The sequence below is a fragment of the Notolepis coatsorum genome (assembly GCF_963971535.1).
Source record: "Notolepis coatsorum genome assembly, chromosome: 10".
Classification (NCBI taxonomy): Eukaryota; Metazoa; Chordata; class Actinopteri; order Aulopiformes; family Paralepididae; genus Notolepis; species Notolepis coatsorum.
The window spans coordinates 58,905,780-58,926,311 of record NC_140174.1 but is presented as its reverse complement, the minus strand read 5'-3'; the positions used below and the strand labels follow the sequence as shown (position 1 = coordinate 58,926,311).

Below are 20,532 nucleotides of genomic sequence, written 5' to 3'. Positions count from 1 at the left end.
ACTAAAATGGTAAAATTTAAGTTTTTAAATGATATCCGCATATATAGGACAAATAAAACAGCGTTGTTTTGTAAAAAACTCCAATGAAAACGGCGCAAGGTACGTAATATTCGCTATTGTTATGCAAATGTGATAGAATCCTATAAAAAGGTGGACGCACTTGGGCACTGTGACGTTATATCTCCGTGAAAACAGGTCTGATTATCCTAAGACTGGTAAAATAGATTCCTTACCTGAGATCAGATGTTATCCAAAAAGATTATTCCAATTCCTGATCGCCATTCCAAATATCGATCACGATTATTGATTGATTATTGGCTGCTGTAAATATATATTCCACGTTGTTTTCCGTCTCGCGATCAGATCCCTCTTGATCAGACAGCTCGCCAGCACAATGGAGCCAGTTGGCTCCACCTCTACAGATCTACAGATCCCAGGTCAGTCTAATCGACTTACCTGCATATACACAGGGATAGACGATTTTTTCCCATCTGAGCTCCTGGAGGGGCTGCTGTACCAACGGGAGACTCGGTTGATGAAATATGAATTCAGATCGCTATTAAAAAATAAAAACGACATTTTGCGTCGTCGGCACTCAAGGGGGGCATGATAAGACGACAATACACGTCGCTGGCACTCAAAGTGTTAATGCATTCTTTACAAAATGTAATGTTATTTCAAATTTTTTTATCCACTTTTTCTCCTATTTTTCTGTATTTTCCTCTCATCTCAATTTAGTCGTTATGCCAATTCCCCCCTCCCCTTCCTGGTCGTTGCGCGCATGTGCCCCCACTGGTCGGTCTAGGGAGCCCTGAAGTCTATCACATGCTTCCTCCGATACATAGGAGACAGCCAGCAGCCTCTTTTCACCTGTCAGTGAGTCATTGGTGAAGTGTAACGCGTGGGAGGTCACACTACCTTCACCATTTTTTACATTTTGGAGCTTGGTGGAGAGAATCAAGTCTCCCAGAGACTTGCATAAAACAGAGCTGCAAGGTTAGTCTTACATTGTTCCATGAGAACAAACACTATCACTATGCACCGGCAACTCTCATGGTTAACTCATTCAGAGCCACGCCCCTTTGACCATATTAGGGCTAGCGTGCCAATAAGGAAGTCAATGGGAGGACGGGGACATTTGCGAACGCTTAAAGTATATCTTAAATTATGGCTATGGGTCTAAAACACCCCTCGCTTATCAATGACTTGCTTGCAGTCAACATACGAAACGGATTGTTTTTTCATTGTTACATTTCTGTTTTATACCGTTTTGAATAAGAGTATAGTTTTTTGGAGATGTCTAGTAATTCCAGAGAAATTCTGCGATAATCGCCCTTTACTGGAATACACAAAACACGTCATAATTTTCCGGCTGATTTATGAATCGTTTTCAAATAAACGCTAGATTATCGATAGTATATGTGTATTTATGCACGCTAGAGAAGCAGGCTGAAAATCGATTATCCATGCCGTGGTCAGCGCTAACGTTACGCACACACACACATGCTGCGATGGCAGAGAAAAAAACATCTGATTAACCCAAGACTGGTAAAATAGAGTCCTTACCTCACATCAGATGTTCTGCAAAAGATTAATCCAATTCCTGATCGCCATTCCAAATATTGATTGCGTTTATTGATCCAACATTATAACACCTAATCGACCCTTCTCCCAGCCTCGCCAGTGAATGTGATAACACGATACTGCTTGCCCGAGATGGGAAACCCCGGGACCGGAATTTCTTTCTGATGCACAGTCCCACCCAATCCAATCCAATGATGTGCAATACCATCCGGGAGACGATAGGTGGCGGTATTTGCCCTTTTCGAGCTCAGACCCATTCCCAATGATAACGTCAGGCTGGATGGATGAAAAATGAATGGATATTGCTAATAAAAGAAATAACGATTAAAACCAGAGTTTTCTCGGGTCTTGGCACTCAACGCATGGCGAGTTAACCCGACTAATCTCGTGGTTGGCACTGAATGGGTTAACGGTAGAGAATAGGCTGGTTTTCAACACAGTTACATTTTTCAGGAACACTGTCTTTTCATCTCAACCTGTTTTCTTGACAAACAAATTGTCAGATGCAGTCAGGTTCATTCTTATTTTACTAGGTCAACCGATGATGGACAGATTATATTACCACGTCCAAAATAAATGCTTTAAAGAGGACTGTTGTTTATCGTGCCATCAATCATTGGAATAACTGCCCACTGAACATAAGTAAATTGAATAGCAAAGTGTCTTTCAAATACCACTTGAGAATGCACTACTTAAATATGTGAGCAAAATATTCTGATGTTGATGATGTCTACAATGTTTTACTGTTTTTACATTATCATTGTTAATTGTGATTGTCATATGTATCTCATGTTGTTATGTTTTGTGTTTTCTGCTGTCTTTCTGTGTGGACCCCAGGAAAACTAGCTCGCCACTTAGGTGGCAGCTAATGGGGATCCTTTTAAACAATAAACAACAATTCCAAGTCATAAGGCTCAAGTCTGAGTGAAGTCACGAGTCATTGGTGTTTAAGTCAAAGTCGAGTTGCAAGTCTCGTTGTCGAGTCTGAAGTCATCAAATTTGTGACTCAAGTCCACACCTCTGATTGAAACTAAGTAGCCTACGTCTTAAGCAGCAGGAGCCATAGACGTTGTAAAATGAGCCGATGTCTTCACACAAACCTATAGTATTTTTGTCACTTTCCATTTGTCTCTGCGTGGACTCTGTCCAGTTGCATAGCCTTTCACTCACTGCTAGCCCCCCCCCTCTCTACTCTCTCTCTCTCTACCTTTTCTCTCTCTCACACTCTATCTACTCTACTTTTTCAATGCTACTTTTTCTATGCTCGTCAAAGGCTATGAAGCACACTGCACGCAGAGTGAAGCCTATTTGCTCAAAGGAAACAGTCGAGGAGAAGGGGAGAGAAAGGAGAGTGGAGTTGGGAGAGAGGAGGTGTCAGTGAGAGGGAGGGCTGTGCTGATTGTGGTAGAGGAAGGGGAGGGGACTGGGCTCCCATTCACACTGGCGGAATTTGGTCTTGAGAATGAGCTGCGTTTTTGGTGGTGAAGTTTTCCTCAGGAGGGCCGGTCAGACGCAGCTAGACACACAGGAACGCTGCTCTGTGTCTTTAGTGGATCTCAGTGAATCTGTTGGACCTGAACATGGATGATTAATAGGAGGCATCCAGAGCAGAGACCACAGCCATGCGAGGCTCGTCCCGGGGTGCGTGAGTAACGAGGGCGCTGTGTTGGCAAGAAGCCCACAATATATAGATAATACAGGGGTTACTTTATAATGTAATATATTGTGATATTTTAAACTACAATATGTTGTAAAATTGTGTCAATGTAAAATAAATAAGAGAAAAAAGTCATAGTATATAAGGAAAACACCTTCATACATATAGTATGAGTATATAAACATTTACATAAGAGTAAATAGATATGCGTTTTAAGAATGTTTGAAGATCCACGCTGTAATGTTCTACATTCTTTCGGCGCGTGTATATGACCTTTCATTAAAGGCCTGGGAAATGTACTCTGAAGAAATACCACGATGCCGGTCATCAGGTACATGTTGTATCTATATGATATCGCATGGGAAAGTATCACGATACCGTCATGTTGTATCTGTGTATTTTGACTAACCCGGGGGTGGGAGTCTGGGATGGGAAGCAGGAGAACAGGGGGAAGTCGGCTGATTCAGTTCCTTTGCCGTGACTGACGAGATGGCGAAGTCCGATGCAAAATACAAAACATAGATTTTTAGGCATTTCGTTTTACTGTCTGTTTGTATGTTGGTATTTGGCAGAGTAGTTGATGAGATGCTTCTGTTTCATTCATTATTTGACTTAAAACTTCATGAAGTCTTAAATACGTTTTTTTTTTTTTTTTTTTTGTCAATAATACATGTGTGTTGGTGTGCATGTTAAGGACGTCATCACAGTGGTCTGTCTGTGAGGCAGAAAGGTCAAACATTTCAATAGGAAACAACATTTTCCAGTCCTCTTCTTCTCCTCTGTAGCGTGGGAGAGCTCTCTCTCTCTCTCTCCCTCTCTCTCTCCCTCTCTCCCTCTGTCTATCTGAAACAAAAACAAAGACAGTGACAGGCTGGGGAAAGTTCTCCAGGAATGTGAGTGTGTGAGAGAGATGGGAGGCCTCTTCTTTCACCCCTGCCGTAATCATTGTTTCTGTCCTTCAGTGCATCATTAGATCCAAGTGGAGAGCGATAAGCCTTTATGAGGGAAATGCCTATTTATTTAACGGCTTCTTTTGTAAGTGTGTGTGTCTGTGCCACAGTGCTGCCAGTTTTGTTAGTCCAATGGGAATGGCTATCGCACATAGTTCATACGGTCACGTGAAACCAGTATTGGAATTTGAAAGTTGTGTTTTCCAGGCCTGGAAAAGTTATGGATGAAAATGAAACATGTCCACAAGGTTTTGGAAATGTCTTGGAAAATGTGTTAAAAATATTTTCTTTAAGTCTTTAATGTCAGTTAATGTTTGTAGATCGGTTTAACTTTGATGAAATAACAACCCAACCCACGTACCAAATGTTGTGATTGCACAAGCCTACAGTGATAGTTGTACTAGCTCGTCAAAATGAGAGAGGCACAAACTGATAATGGTATTGGTCTGGTCTTATACCAGGCCAAAACTCTCTTATACCAGGCCAAAACAGTCATATACCAGGCCAAAACAGTCTTATACCAGGCCAAAACGGTATATCGGTATCCAAGAACTGATACCAAGAACTATGATTATAACATGTAACAAATTTATCAAATCAAAATCAAATTTATTTGTAAGACCCGACAACACACGTTAATGTCCCCATGGGCCGTACACGTCTTCTTTAAACAAGTCAAGAAGAAACATCACAATAAATCAAGAACAAAACAAAAACACCATGAAGTCCAAAACATTTAAAATAAATGAATGCAACAGTCCCAGACATGCCCCACGCGAAGGTAAGGAAGAACTCACTAAAACCTAGCAATAGGAAAAAATGCACCAAAGTGACTTGCTTTGGCACAATAAAATGATGTTTTCCCCTAGTCCAGAGACCAGAACTGAGACATTCAAAGCAGTCGCCAACAGCTCTTGGTGATGGAAGTTATATACAGTATGTCATGGAAAAGTTATATACATATCATGAAAAGGTTATATACAGTATATCATGGAAAAGTTGTGGAATCTGATTAGGACAAAATGTGTATGAATCCTCTACTTTATAGTAGGACAATCGATCAGCTTCTGTTGTGGGGTTTGGCAGAGTTAGAACTTGGCGTGGTACCTGTGTGTGTGTGCGCGCACGCTAGCTATCTGGCACAACAGGACTCTCTGCCCAAGACGAGCTAGGTTGTCTGAATAACCAAAATAGCTTTGTCACACTTTTGCCTCTGTGTTCTACTTTTCACAGGGTCCAGGGCAGGAGAAGTGGAGAGACAGGAAGACTGAGGAAGAAAATGGAGAGGGAGAGATGAAGAGAATGGAGAGAGAGGGGCAGAGAAGGAGGAAGAAAGAATGGAGGGAGAATGGAGGAGGTAGAGAGGAGCAAGTGGAGGAGGGAGAGAGTGGAGTAGGTAGAGATGAGCGAGTGGTGGAGGTAGATATGGAGAGTAGTGGAGGAGGTAGAGAGGGAGAAAATGAGAGGGGTGGAGGATGGAGAGTGGAGGAGGTAGAGGGGGAGAAAATGAGAGTAGAGTGGAGGAGGGAGAGGAGGAGGTAGAGAGGGAGGGAGAGTGGAGGAGTTAGAGAGAGAGGGAGGGGTAGAGGGAGAGTGGAGGAAGTAGAGAGGGAGGGAGAGTGGGGGGGGGGGTAGAGAGGGGGAGTGGAGGAGGTATAAAGGGAGGGAAAGTAGATGAGGTAGAGGGGGAGAGTGGAGGAGGTATAAAGGGAGGGGGAGAGAGGAGGTAGAGAGGGAGAGTGGCGGTATTTGTATTTTTGCATACATTTATTAATCCCCTCTGGGGGAAATTAGTCCTCTGCATTTGACTCATGATGAGCAGCAGCCACACAGTGCATCACCCAGGGACCAACTCCAGTTGTGATGCCAGTACCTTGGTCAAGGGCGATGGCAGGAGTGTGTACCTAGCTTGCAAGTCTTTTTATGGTGTGGGAGGAAACCGCTGTACCTGGAGGAACCCCACAGAAACACAGGGAGAACATGCAAACTCTACACAGAAAGCCCTGCTGTGAGGGAACAGTGCTGACCACCACCATGCCACCCTAGAGAGGGGGAGGGAGTAGAGGAAGAGAGAATGAGGGAGAGAGAGAGTGGAGGAGGCAGAAAAGGAGAGGGGGGTAGAGAAGGAGAGTGGAGGAGGGGAAGTTGAGGAGATAGAGAGTTAGAAAATGAGAGTGGAGGATGTAGAGAGGGAGTGGAGGAGGTATAGGGATGGGAATCGAGAACTGTCCTAATTGTCCGATTCCTGGAATGGCATGCCTCCGTGACATCGATTCCTCTTATCGATGCCATGTTTTTCCGACAGTTGCGCATTTTAAAACAATAACGTTAACGTTAGCGCCATGCATGCAGCATTTGATTCTTTGACTAGGAAAACCTAAATAATATCGATAAAATCTTATCAATTCCCATCCCTAAGGAGGTATAGAGAAAGGGAGAGAGTGGAGGAGGCAAATAATGAGAGGGATAGTGGAGGAGGCAAAGGAGGAGAGTGGAGGAGGTAAAATGAGAGAGGGTGGAGGAGGGATGCTCATCATCATCACTGCCTGTTGGAGAGTGAGGCACTGACATTCTTTTACCCATACTCTCTGTCCGTTGGTCTATCTCTCTCACCCTCTACTTCTCACTCTCTGTCCCCATCTCTCCCACACATTTTCTCGCTCTCACTCTCTCTCTCTCTCTGAATCAGAGGTGGTGTTGCTCATGGCACCTCAGCCTCCAGCGAGGGCCACAGGAAAACAGAACGTCTCTTTCTAGCAGTCCTGACACATCACCTCCTGTTGGGGGTGGGGGAGTATTTTTAGACTCCTACGCCTGTGTGTTTATGGCTGTGTGTTTATGGCTGGCGGTTTACAAAGAGGGATTTAGAGCACCTAGTCTGTACCTCTCAGTCTCGAAGCACATTTGTGTGGTGTTGCTTCCGTCCAGTAGGGCCGGCCAGTACAGTGCATGTACTGTGTGTGTGTGTGCGGCCATGTATTACTGCACTTGTTAGTTCTATACTTGATAGTTTGATATGAGAAATAAGGACTTTTTAGGGTTAGGGCCGGGGTTATGTTAAGGTTTAGACTGTTGAGGGTTTGGTTTAAGTTGAGGTTTGTGTAATGTAATCTTAATGTAATGGTGGTGATGGTTAAGATTAGGGTCAGAGCGGTATAGGGGGGGGGGGGGGGGGGGGGGGGGCGGAGCCAGGCGTTCATGGGGTGAGACGTGTTTCACGGGAGCTCCCTATTATCGTGCGGAAAACACTGTCACCCCACTAGTCTTTATTTTATTTTTATTTGTTATTGGTCTTTTTGTTGAGTGGTCGAGCATCTACTACTTTCATCAACCTTTTTTCAACTTTTCACGATGTCGAAGGGAACCAGAGCCATGAACGCTACAGCCGACAAAATGGCACCGAGCCCGTCCTCGCTTTCGCCTGAGATAAGTGAAATTCTCTCGGTCGTGACCAAACTCCATGCGGACTTTGAGGTACGCTTCGCTGATGCACAAATGAAAGCACAGGCGGAACTTTTTGATACCTTCCATCGGGCAATGTCGGAGGAAATCAGGCTGGCGGTAGGTCCGTTGAGAGAAAAGATGGAGTCGCTACACGCTGCCGCCGCAGCTAACGCTAACGAACTAGCTTCGCTAACTGTTGAGGCCTCTCGACAGGGCGAGAGGATGGAGGGTCTGGAGTGTTCCCTGCTGGCTAGGCAGGCTGACGTAGCCAAATTACAGTCTGTAATTGCGGAAATGCAGTCCAGGGAGAGACGATACAACATCAGGATTGTCGGTGTACCGGAGGGCAGTGAGGGAGGACGTCTCTCGGAGAACATGCCGGAGCTGCTGCAGAAAATACTGGGGAAAGATGTTCTTCCCGACCCGCCCTTATGTGAATCGGCCTACAGAGCGGGCAAGACCAGTCCTGATGTGAGCAAGGAGCCGAGGCTCATCATTGTCAAGCTAAACAGGCTACAGCAGAGAGAACTCATCATGCGGTCGGCCCGGGCCAGAAGGGGGGATCTGGGTCTCGACAATCACAAAGTGGCCATTTTCGAGGACTTCACACCGGAGGTTCAGGCACAGAGGGGCGAATACAAACTGGTCATGGCCAAGCTATGGAAACTGGGCTTGAGGCCTACGCTATTCGCCCCCGCAAGATTGTCTGTGCTATGTAAGGGCGATGATCGTCGCTCATTTTGGTCGTTGGCCAAAGCGGAGGAATATCTCGGGGGGTTGGTCGAGACGGTGGCTTGATAGCTTTGTCGGGTGAGTGGCTTGGCGTTGTGGACCTAAATACATTGTTAGGGCGGACTACTCACAATTGCTTGTTATCAGGCCCAGACAGGCTAACTACCAGCTGCCCATCCGAGCTCTATGGAGGCTAACGAGCTAACTGAACAATGTACATGACAGATTCTAGCGTGCTAGCCGGATTCATCACTAGCTTACACGCTGGCCTCGGGCTGGCTAGCGGGCTGCGTCTATCGTCTGCGCCGTGACATTCGAGACCCGTTAATGTTTACGTATTTTGGTTGCTGTTGCTGTTCAAAGTGACATTGGTTTGCACAATTCAATGGTGATCGGGTCCTTAACTAACTTCTTGTATGCTTTTATTTTTATATCCAGGATGTTTTGAGCTTTGGGCTCCAATAGTAGAAGGTCGGTTGAATATACATATACAATATATGATAACAGGTTGGGTCGGGTATAGCTTTGCTTGCACTCTGGCCATAACCCTCTTTTCCTTTTCTTCTTATTGTCGCTGTTTTTGTGTCATCTGTATGCGCGATTTAAATGCGATCCGAAATGACTATCTGCTGGTATGCTTTAATTTAATTTTGTTTTGAATTTTCCTTTATCCATTTATGCCATGACGTTGCGACATTGATACGCAGACTCTGAGGTAGATGGTTACAGGGTTGATGTTGAGTTATTATATAATGGCTATTTTTTCCATTATAGTTGTCTCATGTTAGGGCCAAGGCTCACGGTGGTTCTCGACCGAATATACATACAAAATATATGATAACAGGTTCGGTCAGGTTTAGCTTTGCTTGCACTTTAGCCATAACCCTCTTTCCTTTTCTTCTTATTGTCGCTGTTTTAATGACATCTGTATGCGCAATTTAACTGAGATCCGATCCTGCCTTAGACTATCTGCTGGTATGCTTTAATTTGATTTTGTTTTGAATTTTCCTTTATCCATTTATGCTATAACGTTGCGCCATTGATACGCAGACTCGGTAGTAGATGATCACAGGGTTGATGTTGAGTTATTATATAATAATGGCTATTTTTTCCATTATAGTTGTCTCGTGTTAGAGCCAAGGCTCACGGTGGTTTTCGACCGATATCTTTATTGAGATTAATTTTTATTTTTATTTGTGTTTATTGGACTAGTGGGGGTTTAATCAGGGGTTTATCTAGAGGGGGGTCGGAGTGGAGAGCGTCTTATTGGATCCATGACTCCAGTGGGTAATGAGAGGAAGATGACCATCCTCAGTGGATGGGGCATAGGGAGGGGATTGGAGAGTGGGTATAGGAGGGTTAATAATAGGACTGGTGGGTTAGGGTTTAGAGTAGAAGGAGGGTGGGTTGTAACTGGGGTGGTATTGTTCTGTGTTTTATGTACTGTTGTCTTATATGTGTGTGATTGTTCCTCCTCTGAACTCCTGAGATTGACCGTCTGGGCCCGCCTGGATCAGCGCCTCGAGCCTCAGCCTAGCTGCACTGGTATGTTCTCTATGCATTTAGACAAATTCGACCATGGCTAAATTGAATATTTTTATTTGGAACGCTGGGGGTCTTAACGCCCCTCACAAGCGTGCCAGTGTCCTTTGGTTATTGAAGAGAAGAAATATTGACATTGCTCTCCTTAGTGAGACGCATTTATTGGTAGGTGATGTGTCAAGGCTGGCAAATCGACAATATCATGTTATCTCCTCATCCTCAGCCGATGATAAGACGAGAGGAGTCGTCATAGTTACAAGACGTAACCTTGATATCAAAGTCCTGGACGTGTGGTCGGACACGGAGGGAAGGATTACTATAGCAAAAGTTGAGTTCTCTCATAGGAAGATGGCAATAATAGCATTGTATGCCCCTAACACATTTGATTCAGCGTTCTATAATACAATCACGAAGAATTAGTTGGAACTTACTGGATACGCTCTTATTGTGGGTGGCGATTTTAATGCGTGCTGGGATGCGGAGATGGATAGGTCCGGGTCCTCTGAAACAAGCGACCAACAACGGTCCTCTAAGGCCCTCAGGATGTGGGCCCAGGACACTGGGCTCACAGACCTATGGCGCATATCCAATCCCACCCTCAAGGATTACTCTCACCTGTCAGCCAGACACACAACCTTCTCTCGAATAGACTATGCATTCGCGTCCCCTAATATGTTTGATAGTTTCGACGTCTCATTGGTTCCCCTGGCTCTCTCGGACCACAAGGGGATTTTCCTTACGCAACCTTTGGCAGGCTCTCCATGAGAGCTCCCAGATGGCGTTTTAACTCAACCTTGTTAAAGAACGATGATTTCTGTTCTGAGTTCAGGAGTAAACTAGCTGAATTCTTGCAGATCAACGTTGGCACGGTCGAAGACCCTAGGGTCCTGTGGAACGCATTGAAAGGATTTATCAGGGGTCATGTCACACTTTTCGCCTCCAATTTGCAAAAATCCCAGTCAAAAAAACTAGAAGGACTGGAAACATTATATGCGGACCTATACGCATCCTTGCAAACTAACTATAGTGAACGACTAAACACACAACGTAAGATAGTCAAGAAAGAAATAAACTCCATACTTAAACAACAGTCTGAGTTCTTGATACATAGGACAAGACAAAATTACTACTTTCACGGCTCCAGGCCTAGCCATCTATTGGCAATGAAAATACGCTTGAATGATCATTTCTCGGATATCCCCTCGATCAAGACGAGACAGGGTACAGTCACTACTGATTCGAAAAAGATCAACGACACTTTTAAAGAGTTTTACTCAGTTATATAGCTCAGAGGTTAATCTCGACGACTCTAAATTTGAATCGTTCATTGGCGGGCTTGAGATACCCCACATTTCTGAGGAAGAGGCCAAGGAACTGGGGAAACCGATCACTCTTATGGAATTGAGGGAGACGATTGCTGAAATGCAGAGGGGTAAGGCACCAGGCTGGGATGGTATTCCACCCGAGGTGTATTTAGCTTTCTGGGACCAACTGGGTCCATTGATGCTCGATATGATCAATTATGCTATATAAAAAGGGGAGTTCTCAAGAGATGTCAACATGGCGTTGATTTCCTTACTTCTCAAGAAGGACAAAGATCCCAATGATTGTGGTAGCTATAGGCCCTTGAGTCTTCTCTGGGCCGATTTAAAAGTGTTTGCCAAGGTGCTGGCAGAGATTTATGACGGTATTGGTACACTGCGATCAAACTGGTTTTATCCCGGGGCGCCTGGCTGCAGATAATCTTAGGAGGCTGTTGCATGTAATCGATAACAGTAAAGACAATACAGCTCCGTCCACAGTTCTGTCTTTGGATGCCATGAAGGCGTTTGACAGACTTGAGTGGTCATACCTGTGGAAGGTACTTGAGGTTATGGGTCTTGGAAAGAGTTTTATTCATATGATTAAAGTCCTGTATGCCTCGCCGTCTGCGATGATACTGACAGGCAAAAACTGTTCCACACTCTTTCCAGTCTCCAGATCTTCTAGACAGGGTTGTCCTCTGAGCCCAGGACTGTTCGCGCTTTCCCTCGAACCATTGGCCCAATTTATTAGGCAATCGGAGGACATCGTCCCCATAATGGTCAATAATACTCCACACAAAATTGCTCTCTATGCGGATGACCTGCTGATTTTTATGGACGACCCCTCCCGGTCGGCCACAAAATTATTGGGAATAATCGACGACTTTGGTAAAATGTCAGGCTTTAATATTAACTGGAACAAATCAGCCTGCCTACCTCTTAATGAGCTGGCCAAGGCGGTACGACTACCAGCTGATATCCCCATAGTAGAACATTTTAAATACTTGGGCATAGAGATATTCCCCACGCTGAATCAAACTACTAAGTACAACTTCACGGGTACTTATGATAAAATACGCCAGGATCTAGACAGGTGGTCGTCCCTTCCTAACTCCTTACAAGCCAGGGCTTCCATAATCAAAATGAACGTCCTGCCTAGGATAAATTTTGTTAGCTCAATGCTCCCCCTGCCCCCCCCAATAGATCACTGGCGCAAGGTACAATCGATGGTATCTAAGTTTATCTGGAATAACAAACGCCCGAGAATCAAAAGGGCTACTACTCAACGTAGGAAACAAGATGGGGGCCTCGCAATCCCTGATTTTAAGCTTTATTTCTGGTCATTCTCACTGAGACCTCTGATGTGCTGGCTAGACCCTGTAGATACTGTATCTTGGCGCTCCTTAGAAGCGGCGGCGGTCTCACCGCTAAGATTGCAGGATGTGGTGTACTCCACTGTCTCTATTTCGAAATGCCGGCTGAGGTATGGACCGATCATAACTCACGTGATCCAAACGTGGCGTAATGTACAGAGGTCGTGTGGGGTTAAATGCCCATGGCACCTGGACTCTCCAATTTTTAATAACCAGCAATTACTTGTTGGGCACAAGCCGGTTAATATTCCTCAATGGCAAAGGAGGGGAGTTCATACTCTGGAGGATATTTATGATAAGAAACGGCCTCCGTGCGTTTCAGGACTTAAGAGAATTTTATGATCTACCCGGCGAGTCCTTCTTTCTTTACCTTCAACTAAGGTCAGCACTGAGGGCGCATGGCGTGCCGTGGGCTCAAGCTTTGCACCCACACCCCTTCCTCAGGCTCATAGTGGACAGGACGACATCCAGAGGGTTTGTCTCAGACTTTTATACGCTCTTAATTCAATCCACGTATAAAAATGTATCATTGGATACAATCTGGCGTGTGGATATCCCGGAGTTGGACCCCAAGTTTGACTGGGATGATGTTTGGGCAAATGTGGCATTATCTTCCCGCAACCCCAATCACCAGCAAATTAATTTTAATTATATTCATAGGACCTATCTTACACCTAGGAAGCTATTTGCTATGGGCCTGATAACCGACTCTCGGTGCACTTTGTGCTCTCAAAAGGCCACTGGCACTTATATGCATATGTATTGGGATTGCCCACCAGTGGCCCGCTTCTGGAGGTCAATAACGGACAAACTTTCAGATCTGTGTGGCTTAACTATCCCATTCACAGCTGTTACGCTACTCCTGAACGATATAACGACACTACCTGCGTCCGTTCAACTAAAAAGGGTTGTCCTAGCGGGTGTCACAGCAGCGAAGAAGCTAATAGCAATGAGATGGAAGGAGCCTGAGAAGCTTACAGTGATTAACTGGTCCCTAACACTATTGGATGTGATTTATCTTGAGATATCCACGGCGCGGGTGATTGGGGTGGGACAGGCAGGTATTGACCTGTGGTTTGCAGCAGCCGAAAAGGTCAGGACCGCCGTGTGCGGCTGAGCGGGGTTGTGGTGCGTGTTCGGGTGAGTCCGGGGGTCTCTTGGGAGGGGGAGGAGGAAATGTTTTGTCTGTCTTGTCTTTTGTCTTGTCCTCTTGAGTTTAGCTGGGGATTTTATGGGGGGGCAGCTATTTAACTATTTCTTCACTGTTTGGTCACTTTTACACGGTCTCTGTGAGTCTATGGAACATCTCTACAGGTTTTTGTTTTTTCATGAAGGTTCTGTTTTCGGGTCGTGTTCTCAAAAAGTGGTCCTTGTGGTGAATTGGAGATGTACGTTTTATTAATATAAGGTCACACAGCCGGGAATCGGGGCTGAACACTGGGAAAGACCATTTATTAGATAGTACCCCTTGGATTTAAAATGTAGAAGGTTGAACTCTGTTTTCTTTTCTCTTTGTCTGTATAAATTGTTATTCTGTATTATTATTGTTTTTGTTATTTTCTTGTGAAGTTCTATGTATTGTGATTGTGTTTAATGTGTTGTCTTGTTTCATGTGAATAATAATTTTAAAAAAAATGATAAAAAAAAAAAAAGATTAGGGTCAGAGCAAGCTAGGGAACGTGTATAGTCCAGTCCTCGCAAGTATTGTGTGTCTGTCTGTCTGTCTGTAGGGACATGTTATGAATAAATACAACAGCATCCATAAACGAGAGAGAGAGAGAGAGAATGAGGCTTTCATTCTATTTCATAGTGCAGTGGTTTTAGCTGTAAACTGACCATGCTTGTCAGTTTATTTGATAGCAGTTTGGCCATCCAGACGTGTGTGCGTGCGTGCGTGTGCGCGCGTGCGTGTGTGTGTACCTGATGAATATGTTCACGCCCATCTAGGATTCATTAGGACCAAAAAAAAGTTTACTTCCTAATGTGCTCTGATGAACTGAAAATTTTATTAAATACATGAATTTACCATAGATCTTCTCCACTGTGTTGGTTCACTTCTCATCATAGAACAAAATCTATGAGATATCCATCTCATTAAAACGGTAATTAAAAATAATTATTCTTTAGTGGTGCTGTTAAAGTTTTGTGCACTGTCGTTTTGTTAAAGTTACACTATGTAGTTTTGTTAGTCATCATGAATCAAAGCAACTTCTTTGAACAGTGGTGGTAAATCTGGTAATCAGTTGAAAAAACATAACTTCAGGTATCTTTCTATACTGTGGCTTCAAACAGTGTTGTAGCAGGGCCCACTGTTTCCTTCCCCAGGACAGTTTGTTTATTTAGTTGTGAAAATATACCATACCATAGAATTTTCCCACTTCTATGAGTTTCAGATTTATCTGAATGAATGAATGAATGAATGAATGAATGAATGAATAAATGAAAACTTTATTTAACAGATTGCAGAATGGGTACAATACAGTACGGCTCAATACATACAATTGTTAAGGGGATGCAGACCTGAGAAAGACGTTTGTCTTGTTTCCATCAGGGTCCCCCATTTTCAATTCATATAGACATTTATGACATACACAACATACATGACATTTATGGCATAGGGACATATAGGTATTTAGTACTGATACATTTGTGACATAAACGGTATTCAAATATACAGTACTGTTACCCCTAGATCCTGACAGAGTATATATGATGGGGAGGGGACTGTACATTAGGAGGGGGTGGGTGGGTGGGAGAGAAATATACATACGGCGGGGAGGGAATATATACATGCGGTGGGGAGGAGACTGTCTATTAGGAGTTGGTGGGGGTTTTGGGCATTTACGGTGGCCAGTTTCGAATTGCAGCCTCCCGTAGGTGCTCTTTAAGAGCGGTTTTGAATGTGGGTAGTGATTCACATTTCTTTACAGCTTTGGGTAGGGCGTTCCACATTGTTGTGGCATAATTGCGAAACGTGTTTAGTCCCTTGTTTGAGCCGAATCTGGGTTTTACATGATTTGTTGAGCTTCCTCTGGTGTAGTGGTTGTGGTATTCACTGACCTTTGGGAAGTATTTTGACATGTACATGGGTACCCGGTCGTATAGTGTATCTTGTAGACCAGGCCCATTGCAAGTTGCTGTACTCTCTCCCAACACAATCATCAAATTTTCTGACGACACAGTAGTGGTGGGCCTGATCTCTGCAAACGACGAGAGGGCCTACCTGGAAGAGGTAGAGGTTCTGGCGGGATGGTGCCAGGAGAACAGCCTCTCCCTGAACGTCAGCTAAACAAAAGAGATGATTGTGGACTTTAGGAGGTCGGGGGTCAGGGACTACAGCCCCCTCAGCATCGACGGGGCACCGGTCGAGAGAGTGAACAGTTTTAAGTACCTCGGAGTCCACATATCCGAGGACTTGACATGGACCACACACATTGACAGTGTAGTGAAGAAAGCACGACAACGCCTCTACTTCCTTAGGCGCCTAAGGAGGTTCAACGTGAGTCAGAAGATCCTTAAGAACTTGTACTCATGCACAATAGAAAGCATCCTGACAGGCAATATCACCTCCTGGTTTGGGAATAGCACCGCACAAGACCGCAGCAGACTACAGAGAGTGGCCCGCTCAGCCGAACGCACAATTGGAGGTGGGCTTCCCACTCTCCAAGACATTTACAACAAGCCTTGCATGGGTAAGGCTAAGAGAATAATCAAAGACTCTAGTCACCCAAACAACTGCCTCTTTGAACTGCTGCGGTCAGGCAAGCGATACCGGAGTCTCATGACCAGTACAGAGAGACTCAGAAGGAGCTTCTATCACCAGGCCATCAGGATGCTCAATTGCCCACCAGTGGCCCGCTTCTGGAGGTCAATAACGGACAAACTTTCAGATCTGTGTGGCTTAACTATCCCATTCACAGCTGTTACGCTACTCCTGAACGATATAACGACACTACCTGCGTCCGTTCAACTAAAAAGGGTTGTCCTAGCGGGTGTCACAGCAGCGAAGAAGCTAATAGCAATGAGATGGAAGGAGCCTGAGAAGCTTACAGTGATTAACTGGTCCCTAACACTATTGGATGTGATTTATCTTGAGATATCCACGGCGCGGGTGATTGGGGTGGGACAGGCAGGTATTGACCTGTGGTTTGCAGCAGCCGAAAAGGTCAGGACCGCCGTGTGCGGCTGAGCGGGGTTGTGGTGCGTGTTCGGGTGAGTCCGGGGGTCTCTTGGGAGGGGGAGGAGGAAATGTTTTGTCTGTCTTGTCTTTTGTCTTGTCCTCTTGAGTTTAGCTGGGGATTTTATGGGGGGGCAGCTATTTAACTATTTCTTCACTGTTTGGTCACTTTTACACGGTCTCTGTGAGTCTATGGAACATCTCTACAGGTTTTTGTTTTTTCATGAAGGTTCTGTTTTCGGGTCGTGTTCTCAAAAAGTGGTCCTTGTGGTGAATTGGAGATGTACGTTTTATTAATATAAGGTCACACAGCCGGGAATCGGGGCTGAACACTGGGAAAGACCATTTATTAGATAGTACCCCTTGGATTTAAAATGTAGAAGGTTGAACTCTGTTTTCTTTTCTCTTTGTCTGTATAAATTGTTATTCTGTATTATTATTGTTTTTGTTATTTTCTTGTGAAGTTCTATGTATTGTGATTGTGTTTAATGTGTTGTCTTGTTTCATGTGAATAATAATTTTAAAAAAAATGATAAAAAAAAAAAAAGATTAGGGTCAGAGCAAGCTAGGGAACGTGTATAGTTGGAGGTGGGCTTCCCACTCTCCAAGACATTTACAACAAGCCTTGCATGGGTAAGGCTAAGAGAATAATCAAAGACTCTAGTCACCCAAACAACTGCCTCTTTGAACTGCTGCGGTCAGGCAAGCGATACCGGAGTCTCATGACCAGTACAGAGAGACTCAGAAGGAGCTTCTATCACCAGGCCATCAGGATGCTCAATGACAATCAATGAAAATAACACTATGTAACAAACCATCAAATACACTCACACATTGTAAACAACTCACTGTAGCACCCGCTTGACCCACTTTAGACACTTAACACACTTTATATTTATTGGTATCTGTATATTTTACCTCATTGCACCTCACCACCACAAGGTGGCACCACAAGCTAAGCTAAGTTGTACCTCATCACATTGGGAACTCAGCTACCTTCTCTACTCTGCACTGTATATTGTTGTATTACTATTGAACATTTTTGTTTTGTTTACACTTGTTTACGTACTTGACTCCTTCATGCATAAGTGATATCGTCATATAGACTTAAATTACATATAGGAACACGCCAACATGTCTGACTTCTCTGACTCTGGAGAAGACCCTGTGTCCCTCTACCCACTCCTTGTCAGCTTACTACCATACTTAACCTTACATACGTCACTGTCTGAAAACCTTATATGTCTGAGTTTGGTAATTTTCATGTTTATACTTGAGTTGATGGTTTACATGGTCCTCTGTGTTGTGAGTATATTGCAGGACCCTAGAAATCACGAAACCCATTCAAAACCCAATGTAGATTTCCAAAAATACACATGTGTCAATATGACAATGAGGTTGTTTTCCCCTCATTCCTGAAAAGTTACCTTTTTGGAGATGCAAGGTTTTCACCTGACAGTGGCAGTGTGGCACATAATGTAGAAGAACCCCAAGAACCTGCGGGAAAGACTTGTATCGACCACTAAGTGTTCTGGACTGAACCCACTGAGATCATTAGAGTGTGACCACAACTCAAGGTTATAAAAGAATCTTCAACCGGGTCCACAGTCTGGATCTGTGCGGAAGGCTGTGATGAAATATGCCCATCTGTACAATTTCTACCCCTACTGCCCCAGAGTGAAAGATTGAGGGATAGCATCTGAGAGCACTGCTATCTTCTTAATTTAAACTTCTGAGACCACAGACATCCTGCTCTGTCACAATATCGGAAAAGTGCAACACTAAGCAGATCTCTCGAACTGAACACATTAATAGTTATATTTCTTGCACACGCAGACCTCTTCCCACCGCTTGCAGCCTGCCGGCACCACAGATGACGTTGGCCTTCAAGAGAATTCAAATCACTGGACTTGAACGGGTAGAATGGACAAATCTGATGTTTTTGTGGAAATAGGATTTTTTTTGGATCATGAGATTTAGAAAGGTGATAATCCGACTGGCCATTATGTCGAACATTCAACAGTTTTGCGTCTCATGCACTGTGCACCGTCCACACACACAACCACATGCCCTTCTATTCTATGACCGCATTATCAAAATGATACGGTAGCTAAGTTGCATTAGCTGTACCAGAGCAGATAATGCACCCGGAAAAGGCCCAATTTAAGACCGCAGTGGACCGGCCCCGTGTTTTCTATAGGTTATTTTGGTTTGTTTGTAGCAGAGGCAGACTGGAACGGGTTGAGTAGAGGACAGGACTGCGTGAAGAAGAGTTTCTAGCACTTGTGTCAGTGTGGGACGTCTACTTGTGGTGGCTCTGTTTTGATATAGTGGTAAATCTATGTCTGGGGGGAAACTGTGTTTGCTCAGTCAAGTGAGAAAAAGGTGTTCATCCACTACCAGCCTCTCCCTGGGTGCTCCGCCATTCACCGCCACCCGTTAGTGTTATGGAACAAATGGACCCGCTGACCACCACTACCCCCCCCCCCCCTCCTCCTCATGCCCTGCCCACATTAAAGTTAAACTCTAATTAGCCTTTGTGTGCTGCACATTCCTGCTGCCGGAGGGAGTGACTGCCTGGCTCGCTCAGTCTGCAGCTGGGCTAAGGAGGCATTAATAACTTCCAAGGACTTTCCCCAGACACAAAGAAAGAAAAACAACCTGCTCACACAGTGAATACCTTCACTAAAGACTAATAGCAGCAGTCAGCTGAGACTGTGGAGGTTATATGAGCTAATTCAACTTTTATATGAAAACTATTCACAGATTTTCTTTGCACCTGCAATGCGTTTAGTTTAAAAGCTGATGTGTTGTGAGGTTTTCCCTCTTCCTGATGATTGAATTTATTGTACATAACTCATAGGATTTATATTTCCCATTTCAGACATTATGTCTAAAATGTGAAATATAACTCTTATCATTTATATGTATTCCCTCTCATTATTCCCTCATTCATAGACCATTTTGACCAAAGGCTCTTTCCCTCAATTGATGCCCATTTATCTCATTCTGGAGCGTATGGGAGTTTGTCGGATCCATAGAGCTCACTCCTCATGTTCTCCTATAGGGACCAGAGGCTTTAAGATGCTAAGGAGGGGTCCTGCCCTCTCTGTCAGCCCTCTGACCCACCTCTCCCTTTTCTTCTCTTCTAATAGCCGAGCCCCCATCGCCGTGACAACCAAGGGAAACGGGTGGCCTCGCCTGCATCGAGGGGGCTTTAAAATAGTTTGAAGAAAACCCCTTCTCTGCTGTGGTTTGCCCTCCAGTTCAGTCTCTGCAAGTCTCTCCGCTGCCTCGAGTCCACTGGGATTAGAGCTTAAATACTTATCTGGAAGGAGGGTGAGGGGTAGAGGGTAAAGATCGGACTCCTCCTGACTGCACTCCGGAATGCACAGAAATGTCCAGAACTCCCAAACACACTTTTTTTTGTGAGGAGGTTCAGATGACCTTAAATCTTACAGCGACTGACAGTCCTTCCCACAGGTTCCTGTGTTGTTTGCGGTGGTCGGTACAGGGCTGGGTAGCGGTACGGCGGGTTACATCGGGGCATGGAGTCAGGCAGTGGAATGAACTGTATGCGTGCAGCACAAGGACTGTGAAAGTACTGTGGGAATGCACGCATGAATTAATATTTTGTGTGAGCTGTCAATGTTTGTGTGAGCTCTTAAACGCTGCTTCAGACCTATTAGCAATGCTAGAGAGTAGAAACCCTCATGTGTGTGAGAAGAACTCAACGTTTTATGATTCCAGAAAGTCAGAAAGAAAGTAT

At 44.5% G+C, this 20,532-nt stretch overlaps 1 protein-coding gene across 1 annotated transcript in view; it reads left to right on the top strand.

Annotated features, from left to right (window-relative positions):
• The window catches only part of LOC311236143 (leucine zipper putative tumor suppressor 2 homolog), a 145,231-nt gene that overhangs the window by 97,009 nt on the left and 27,690 nt on the right, over positions 1-20,532 (top strand). The window lies entirely within an intron of this gene.